The sequence below is a fragment of the Erinaceus europaeus genome, chromosome X (assembly GCF_950295315.1).
Source record: "Erinaceus europaeus chromosome X, mEriEur2.1, whole genome shotgun sequence".
In the NCBI taxonomy this organism is placed as follows: Eukaryota; Metazoa; Chordata; class Mammalia; order Eulipotyphla; family Erinaceidae; genus Erinaceus; species Erinaceus europaeus.
The window spans coordinates 9029746-9040822 of NC_080185.1; positions in this window are offsets into that span (position 1 = coordinate 9029746).

The following is an 11077-nucleotide window of genomic DNA, read 5'->3' on the forward strand; positions in this document are numbered from 1 at the left end:
CCTTTCTGTTATTATCCTTTTAAACTGTATAGTAGAATTCTATAGAGTGTATAACCTAGATTTTTTTTTAATTGCCACTAGGGTTACTGCTGGGAATTGGTGTTGGCACTGTAAATCCACTGCTCCCAGCAGCCAATTTTTTTCCCTTCTATTTTATTTGCTAGTACAGAGACATTTAGAGGGGAGGGGGAAATAGAGAAGATAAATAGAGAGACACCTGCAGACCTGTGTCACAGTGTGTGACACATCTCCACTACAGATGGGGAGCAGGGGCTGGAACCTGGGTCCTTGAGGATGCTAATATGTGTGTTCAACCAGATGTGCTTCCACTGGGCCCCCAAGTCATAAGTTCTGTATCCAGTCATCTGTTGATGGGTGATTAGGCTGCTTCCATATTTTGGCTATTGTGAACAGTGCAGCTATGAACCTGGAGGTACATATGTCCCTGTGAATTGGGGTTTTCATGTCTGTTGAGTAAATGCCTAAAAGCGGTGTTGCTGGATCATAAGGTATTTCTTTCTTTTTTTTATTGATTTAATAGTGATTGACAACACCTTAGAATAAGAGGGGTACAATTCCACACAGTTCTCACCACCAGAGTTCTGAATCCTATCCCCTCCCCCTGATAGCTTTCCTATTCTTTATCCCTCCGGGAATATGGACCCAGGATCACTATGGGGTGCAGAAGGTGGAAGGTCTGGCTTTTATAATTGCTACTATGCTGGACATGGGTGTTGGCAGGTTGATCCATACTCCCAGCCTGTCTCTCTCTTTCCTAGTGGGGCAGGGCTCTGGGGAGGTGGGGTTCCAGGAGACAATGGTGAAGTCATCTACCTAGGGAATTCAGGTTTGCATCATGTAATTTGGTGACTGAAAAGTGTTAATAGGTGAAGCAGAACAAATTGTTTAATAATCAGGAGCCTAAAGGTAAGGATATAGTGGAAGAGATTTGAGGTCTTCATGTTGTAAGAAGCTAAGAAGTCTATTTTAGGTACATTCCAGGGGGCCCATAACTTTACTAATTTTTACCCGAGCCTGACAGCTGTCATGCAGGTGGGCTAAAAGCATTGTCTAGGAAGACAGTGTCAGAGTTGAGAATAGTACTTGAAATCTGGATCAGAGCAGAAAGTAGCTCCCAAATATGGGGAAAGTATATAAATACCACTAACTGAAAACCCCATGAATCTAACCTAGTGCCCATGTCTACTCATATTTAACACAGGAGCCTGTACAACTTCTCTATCCCTGTAGATCTGAACTCATATTCCATTGTCCTAGCTAGGAACATTATAGACTGTATTCATTTCAGGACCAGTATTCACCGGGTGGCAGAGTATGATGACTCAGACTTCGGAGGCTCAATTGTTCCACATTGAGGGCAAGCTCCTGTATAGATCCACAAGAGGGTTTATGACATTGTTCCTGATGGAGATAACCAGCTATGGTGGAGAGAGAGATCTGTTAGAGGTCTGGGCCCATCATGTCTATGTGGGAATCCCAGTATTCCCTGACTAGGGTCCTGCATGATGGGTTGACCTGGTAGTGACCAAAAGGGCCATCGTTAAAGTATGCCAGTCTCTTGCTCTTATCCAACTTTTGTAGTCCTTACTTTATCTGACAGTTTTAGGCTGAGAGTGATTGAGGGAAGTGAAATAGGATGTAGGTGAGGAGGGTATCTAGGTCTAAGTAGAAACTATTTGATTAAGTACTTTATGGTATCTTTTTAGGTGTTTCTATTCGCTTGTTGCACTTATTGAATCACTGCAGACCACTGCATACTTTTATTTTAAGGCATATATTTTCCCCTAACTTATGGGTACATGTGCACATGTACGCTATCTCATGATCCCTGGTCTATATCTAGGTACTGTAACTCTTTGTTAGGAAGTGAACCACCTGAAATGGAAGTTAGGAGTCCTATGAGCTAGGAAAGGTCTCACCAGAGTAATGGAGCTGGAGGGTTGACATTCCAGGCCTGGACATAGTCCAAAGTGAAACCTGTGGAGGTAGTACTAGTTGCCTTGATTGGGTTGAGATCAGCAGATGCAGTATCAAATGGTATGGATTGAGAGAAGCATGAAGGAAAATGAGCCAAGCCCCATAGGTTCCTGGACTGGGAGAAATGTGGGTTTTATAGAGAATGGGGAAGGTTCCTGCTGTCTTAGAGTTTAAGAAGGCAATAGATAATTATTACTATAACCAAGTTATATGGGAACTTGGTTTACTTTGAAAATCCCATGGTTAGGCTTTACTGTACATACAAGACCTTATGATGATTTATGTAATTTAATGCTATTTAAAAATAATTATATCTTATGTACTGACAAGACTGATTGCTTCTGGTTTTTCTAGTCTAAAATTATAGGTAATTTAATATTTCAAAGATAAAGTTAGTGCATCCTACAATGATCTTGGGTCCATACTCCCAGAGGGTTAAAGAATAGGAGAGCTATCAGGAGAGGGGATGGGATACATCGTTCTGGTGGTGGGAATTGTGTGGAGTTGTACCCCTCTTATCCTATGGTTTTGTCAATGTTTCCTTTTGATAAGTCAAAAAAAAGCTAGTATTAGAAATGCATTAACAAATTAAGCCCAGTGTTAAAATTCAATCAGTTTATTCGTTTGAAACCTTTAATTGCTTAGATTGAAAATCTCTGTCTTTTAATGAGCCTGTTCTCCTGGCTTGTCACCTTCACAATTACTTCAGAATTTTTCTGTGCCTGAGCTAAGGAAAAAGGCAAGTGTGTGCTGTGGTTCTGCATAACCTTTCGCTCACATTCAAGAACAGAGTGTACAGGAATTGGACAGGTGACTATGGTATATGGTGAATGGCTCTTTTCTTCCATATGCTGTCAGAGTCATACGGGGACTTCTTTGCCTGATACCTGCCATCATGAGAACGTGGGTATTTTCTTTTTTTAAATTTTTTATTTATAAAAAGGACATTGACAAAACCATAGGATAAGGGGGTACAACTCCACACAATTCCCACCACCAGCTCTCCGTATCCCATCCCCTCCCCTGATAGCTTTCCTATTCTTATTCCTCTGGAAGTATGGACCCAAGGTCATTGTGGGATGCAGAAGGTTGAAGGTCTGTAATTGCTTCCCCACTGAACATGGGTGTTGACTGGTTGATTCCTACTCCCATCCTCCCTCTCTCTTTCCCTAGTAGGGTGATTGGAAGGATAAAGAGAAGATTAGCATGGGCCCTGCACAATGTATGTATTTTCTTTAGTAAAATGTCTGTTCAAGACTTTTATTTTCTTAATGGAGTTGTTCTCTTAGTTTTGGATTTAAGTAGATCTTTGTTTGGGGAGTGCAAGTCATTAAATTTCTTTTGAGAAAGCTTTCTTCCAATCAGTGGCTTTGTTTTTTATTCTTTTTGTTTTTACTTTAATATTTTTTTATTGGGGGTATTAATGGTTTACAGTCAACAGTAAAATACAGTAGTCTGTACATATCCTATGTAACATTTCTCACTTTTCCATATAACAGTTCAACCCCCTCTAGGTCCTCCTCTGACATCATGTTCCAGGACCTGAACCCCACCCCGTATCCCAGAGTCTTTTACTTTGGTGCAATACACCAAGTCTAGCATGATGCCTGTAAAATTATCATTGATATTACTAAATCTATTTGGATATTTCAATTTTTATGCCTCTACTCTTGGTCAATGCTTGGTTATTAGCACCTTAGTTAAAATACCCTTATGTGATGATAGGCTAGTGGAGCAATATCTCACTTTAGTACAAAATGGATAGGTTCAATCACAACAGACTTCTAACCATAAACATTTTTAAAATGTACTCTTTGTGGCATGGGAGTATGGATCGACCTGACAACGCACGTTTCACAGGCGGTGAAGCAGGTGTCTATCTTTCTCTGTCCCTCTCTGTCTTCCCCTCCTCTTTCCATTTCTCTCTGTTGACAACATCAATAACAACAACAATAACTAAAACAACAATAAAAAACAATGGCAACAAAAGGGAAATAAATAAATATAAAAAATTTTAAAAAGAGAATGCATAAATTAAGGAAGAAAAACTGAGAGGAGTCACGTGGTGGCATATCTCACAGAGCGTACGAGGACATGGGTTCAAGATCCTGGTCTCCACTTGTTGAGGAAAAGCTTCACAAGTAGTGAAGTAGGGCTGCAGGTATCTCTCTGTCTGTCTCCCTATCTCCCCCATCCTTCTTGATTTCTGGCTATCTCTATCCAATAAATAAAGATAATACAAATAAATAAATAAATAAATTTCTAAAAAAGAAGAAAGAAAATATCCCTCCTGCAGGTAGGGACTAGGGACTTGAACCTGGGTCTTTGCGATAATATGTGCATAATATGTGCACTCAACTGGGTGCATCACTACCTGTCTCCTGTGCAGACTGACATTTTCAAGTGCATTTGTTAAATACCTATGAGCATAATTAAGTAGATTGCATGGTAGGTTATATCTAGCTCTCTTAAGAACCCACATACCTTCTTTTACAAGGGGGCTGTGAGAGACAGAGGCACCTGCAGACGTGCTTCACCACTTGTGAAGCTTCCTCCTTGCAGATGGGGACAGGAGACCTGAACCCGCATCCTTGTGCATGGTAATAAACAGGTGTGCCATTGTCTGGCCCCATGGTTTTGTATTTTATATTTAGACCCATGATAGGTCTTTAACCCAGTTTGAGTAAATCTTTCTGAAAGATGGAAATTGTGCGTGTAGGTTCTTTTTTAGTTTTTATATTCTACTTTTTTTTTGTATATGATTATTCAGTTGTTAGAGGTATTTTGCCACTGTGCTACCTTTGTTACTTGTTCTGTAGGACTTTGATGATTCCACAAAAGCACTTTGACTGTGACCTGCATGACTCCTTTGAGGTCTCAGCATCATTCTCCTGAAGTTCCTTTCTGTGGAGATTAATCCCAGAGATCTGGACTGGAATCTCTAGGGCTGGCTCCTGGCTATATCCATGTTTTGTTAGACCTTTCCTAACCATAGAAAAACAAAAACAAAAACAAAAACAAAACTGAGATTAGTGAATTACACTAAATATAGATTAAGTTATTTTCTCTACATTATTTAGTTTGTTTAATGGCACTCAACAGGTGGCTGTCTGGCTATATGAATTGTTTGGAAATTCAGACTGATTTGCAGAATCTTCTACTGTTAAATATTTTTGACCTGGCGTATTCTAGAAAGCTAAACTAAAAATTAGCTTAAAGAAATGAAAAGGTTTTATCATTCTTTTTGTCTCTTCTTCTAAGTTTATTTTCTCCTATTCTTTTTTTAAGCTTAGTACAAATTTTACTGCTATAATTCTCAAAAACCTTTAAAGCATGATGCCTGTAAAATTATCATTGATATTACTAAATCTATTTGGATATTTCAATTTTTATGCCTCTACTCTTGGTCAATGCTTGGTTATTAGCACCTTAGTTAAAATACCCTTATGTGATGATAGGCTAGTGGAGCAATATCTCACTTTAGTACAAAATGGATAGGTTCAATCACAACAGACTTCTAACCATAAACATTTTTAAAATGTACTCTTTGTGGCATGGGAGTATGGATCGACCTGACAACGCCCATGTTCAGCAGGGATGCTATGACAGAAGCCAGACCTCCCACCTTCTGCACCCCATAATGACCCTGAGTTCATATTCCCAGAGGGATAAAGAATAGGAAGGATATCAAGGGAGGGGAGGGGATACAGAGTTATGGTGGTAGGAATTGTGTGGAATTTTACCCTTCTTATCCTATGGTCCTGTCAATATTTCCATTTTATAAATGACAATTAAAAAAAAAAGTATTAGACTCTCAAGAATGAAGTCCCGAATTCAGTCCCTGGCAGCACATGTACCAGAAAAATGTCTGCGTCTTTTTCTCCTCATATCTTTCTCACTAATAAATAAAATATTTTTTAAAATGTACTCTGTGTCTACTGGTTAATTTAAATCAAGTGCTATTGACTTACATACCTGCTTTTGGCAATTGCATCAGCCTCCCAACCCAACCCCATATACCATTTCCTATCTCATTTTATTTTTAAAATGAACACAATAGTTTCCAAATGAGTTGAGTAAGCATCAATATCTGGAATTTAACTGAGAAAGACATGTGCTTGGTTGTTTTTTTCTTGCTCACAGGGAAGTGGATACTCAAGACTGACTCCCTTTTCCATTTGACTTTGTATTTGTATTTGTAAAAAGCAGCATGCAGAATCATGAGGTCCAATCCAGGTAGTCATTTCGTGACACTTCTATGCCAGAACATTCAGCCCTTTGAAAAGAGGTAGGAGTTGAAGAAGTAGCAGTAAAAGAGACGATGCATTTCCCTTTGAAATCTGGAGGTAAAGACCAGATTATAGGGGTTCCTGCAGAACCTCAGTTTATGGATCCCACCAGGGAAGGATTGAAAGTTAATGTTTACGGATTTGCTGCATATAGTCCTGTATATAGACTCAATAAAATGGATTCAAGTGAGATTTTCTTCTCTATGACTAGTTCTCAGTACATGATGTTGATAAAGTCTTAAAACAACATGAAGAAGTTATCAGGGTTTTTATTATTATTATTTTTTATTTAAGAAAGGAGACATTGACAAAACCGTAGGATAGGAGGAGTACAAATCCACACAATTCCCACCACTCCATATCCCATCCCCTCCCCTGATTGCTTTCCCATTCTCTATCCCTCTGGGAGTATGGACCCAGGGTTGTTGTGGGTTGCAGAAGGTGGAAGGTCTGGCTTCTATAATTGCTTCCCCATTGAATATGGGCATTGACTGGTCAATCCATACTCCCAGTCTGCCTCTCTCTCTATCCCTAGTAGCGTGGGTCTCAGGGGAAGCAGAGCTCCAGGACACATTGGGAGGGTCTTCAGTCCAGGGAAGCCTGGTCGGCATCATGCTGGCATCTGGAACCTGGTGGCTGAAAAGACAGTTAACATATAAAGCCAAACAAATTGTTGAACAATTATGGACCTAAAGGCTGGAATAGTGCAGATGAAGTGTTGGGGGGTATGCACTGCAGATTCTCCTGTAGTTCTGCTTTCAGGTATATATTTTGCCCTAGTTTATGGATACCTGTGAGCATATGTGGAACCTGGTCTATATCTAGGTTTTGGGATTTTGTTAGGAAGTGAACCACCTGGAATGGAATTAGAGAATACTATGAAAGGAAAGGTCTCACCCCAGTAATGAAACTGAAGTGTTTCACACCTGAAGTCTCTGGACAAAGTCTGAGGTGAAGCATGTTGAGGTGGCACTCCTTGCATTGATCAGGTTATGATCGGCAGATGCAATATTATTTGATATGAATTGAGAGAGCATGCAGGAAAGTGGGCCCCACCCCAAGGTTCCAGGACTGGGGGAAATATAAGCTCTATAGTGGAAATATGAGGTTCTTGCTGTCTTCGGGTTCAAGAAGACAATGGATAGTTATTGTTATCATCACACTATTTGGTAATTGGGTTAACTTTGAAAAGTCCCTTTTTTTAGGGTTTGCTGTATAATACCCAGTATCTTGTATACAGCTATGCCACTGGTTGCTTCTGTCCTACCTGGTCTAGGCTTTTGAGAGAGTCCACATATCAAAGACTCAGCCTATGTATTTAAAAGACTCAGTCTGTGTTTTTAAAAGTTCAAGACATACAATCAATTTCTCCACCTCTCATATTAATTAAATAGTGATTTATATAACTACACTTTAATAGGAGTGTACATAAACACCATTCCCACCACCAAAAGAATGTGTTCCATTCCAACCATCAACCTCGGCCCATCCTACTGCTCCGGGAAGCCAAATATCCACCCTCCCCCTCACCACAGGGTTATTACTTTGGTGCCCCACTCTCAATTTAGTCAAATCCTGCATTTAGTTTCCCTTTCTGTTCTTCTTTCTCAACTTCTGTTGATGAGTGGGATCATCCCATACTCATCTTTATCTTTCGACTTAGCTCACTTAACATAATTCCTTCTAACTCCATCCAAGATGGGTGAGAGAAGGTGGGTTTATTGTTCTTAATAGCTGCATAGTATTCCATTGTGTATATAGACCACAGCTTTCTCAGCCACTCATCTAGGCACCTGGGTTACTTCCAGGTTTTAGCTATTATGAATTGTGCTGCTGTGAACATAGGAATACACACATATTTTTTGTTGGGTGTTATGATTCTGGTTTCAGATAAATGATTATAGTTTTTGTTCTATTTTCTTAAAGAAGCTTGGTGGAACTTTGATGGGTATTGTGTTAAATTTGTATATGGCTCTGGGGAGAATATTCATTTTGATGATATTTATTCTTCTGATCCATGAGCATGGGATGTCTTTCCATTTCTTGGTATCTGTCTCTATTTCCCTGAATAGTGACTCATAATTTTCAGTATACAAGTCTTTCACTTCTTTGGTCAGCTTTACTCCTAGGTATTTTATTGATTTTGCTGCAACAATGAATGGGAGTGATTTCTTGTCGGACTAGCTTCACGGGTGGAGACAGACGACCTGGAACTCATGGCTGAGCTGTACGCAGTATCTCTTTATTCATGCAGAACGCAGCACAATCTAAGCCAAGCTAAACTAAACTAAAGTAAAACTCATAATGCTGTCCTTATATATACTTGCCAAGTAGGGTGTAAACAGGATGTGATGTAGAGAGGGTGGAGAGAAAAGTGACTGGTGAAAATCAGGGTGTGACAAGGAGAGGGGGCAGAGCAGGCGAGAATTCTACCACTGAACCACCAATGCCCTGGAGGGAGGGTGGTGCTTAGTTAACAATGGTTATGTAAATAGAATACAATGTTAAGCAGGGGGGATTAAACCAAATTAAACAGAAGGGGTTTTTAGAAGCAGAATTAGAAGCATACCAACAATTTCTGGATGTCTTCTTCAGTTTTAGTGTTTGCATAGAGAAATGCCACCGATTTTTGTACATTTATTTTGTAGCCTGATACCTTGCTGTATTGCCTAATAACTTACATTGGTTTTCTACTGGATTATTTAGGTTTTTATATGTATACTATCATATCATCTGCAAATAGTGAGAGTTTGACTTCTTCTCTTCAATCTGTATTCCTTTGATTTCTTTCTCTTGCCTGATTGCTATGGCAAGAAATTCCAATACTATGTTGAAGAGTAATGGTGATACTGGACAGCCCTGTCAAGTCCTTGATCTGAGGGGAAACGCTTTCAGCTTCTGTCCATTGAGTATGATGTTGGCTTTAGGTTTGCTATATATGGATGCCACAATCTTGAAGAATTTCCCATCTATTCCCCTTTTTTGTAGAGTTTTGAGCATGAATGGGTGTTGGATTTTGTCAAAGGCTTTCTCTGCATCTATTGAGATAATCATGTGGTTTTTGGCTTTGCTTTTATTGATGTGGTGAATGACATTGATTGACTTACTTTTGTTAAACCAGCCTTGCATTCCTAGGATGAATCCCACTTGGTCATGATGATCAATTTTTTTGATATGTTGCTGTATCTGGGTGGCCAAGAACTTGTTTAATATTTTGGCATCTATGTTCATCAGAGATATTGGTCTCTAGTTTTCATTTTTTGTTGTGTCCCTATCTGCTTTTGGTTATCAGTATGATGTTGGTTTCATAGAAGGTGGAAGGGAGTATTCCTATTTCTTCTATCTTATGGAAAAGCTTTAGAAGTATGGGTATTTCCTGAAGAATTTGTAGAATTCATTTGTGAAGCCATCTGGTCGAGGACTTTTGTTGTTAGGGAGATTATTTTTTTTAATTTTTTAAAATAATTTATTTCTTTATTGGGGAATTAATGTTTTACATTCAACAGTAAATACAATAGTTTGTACATGCATAACATTCCCCAGATTCCCATTTAACAATACAACCCCCACTATGTCATTCATCATCTTTCATGGACCTGTATTCTCCCCACCCACCCACCCACCCCAGAGTATTTTACTTTGGTGTAATACTCCAATTCCATTTCAGGTTCAACTTGTGTTTTCTTTTCTAGTCTTGTTTTTCAACTTCGGCCTGAGAGTGAGATCATCCCATATTCATCCTTCAGTTTCTGACTTATTTCACTCAACATGATTTTTTCAAGGTCCATCCAAGATTGGCTGAAAACGGTGAAGTCACCATTTTTTACAGCTGAGTAGTATTCCATTGTGTATATATACCACAACTTGCTCAGCCACTCATCTGTTGTTGGACACCTGGGTTGCTTCCAGGTTTTGGCTATTACAAATTGTGCTGCCAAGAGCATATGTGTACACAGATCTTTTTGGATGGATGTGTTGGGTTCCTTAGGATATATCCCCAGGAGGGGAATTGCAGGGTCATAAGGTAGGTCCATTTCTAGCCTTCTGAGAGTTCTCCAGACTGTTCTCCACAGAGGTTGGACCAATTGACATTCCCATCAGCAGTGCAGGAGGGTTCCTTTGACCCCACACCCTCTCCAGCATTTGCTGCTGTTACCTTTTCTGATGTATGACATTCTCACAGGAGTGAACTGATATCTCATTGTTGTCTTGATTTGCATTTCTCTGACAGAGACTTGGAGCATTTTTTCATGTGTTTCTTGGCCTTTTGGATCTCTTCTGTGGTTAGGGAGATTATTTAAATAACTGTTTTGATTTCTTTGTCTGTGATTGGTGCATTTAGGTTTTGTAGTTCTTCTTGGTTCAGTTTTGGAAGAGCATATGCTTCTAGGAATTCTTCCATTGCTTCCTGACTTTCTAGCTTGGTGGCATTTAGTTCTTCATAGAAGTTTTGCATGCTTTTCTGGATTTCTGTGGTGTCAGTTGTCATATCTCCTCTATCATTTACAATTCTATGAATTTGGATCTTCTCCCTTTTCTGTTTAGTGAGTCTGGCTAGGGGTTTGTCAATCTTAATTAAGTTTTCAAAAAAACCAACATTTGGCTTCATTGATCTTTTGTATGGTTCTCTTATTTTTGATGTTCTTTATTTCTGCTCTAATTTTAGTGATTTCTATCCTTCTGGTTGCTTTAGGGTTCCTTTGTTCCTCTTCCTCTATGTCCTTGAGGTGTGCAGTATGGTTGTTTATTTGAGCTTTTTCTTATTCATTAATATGTGATTGTATGGCTAT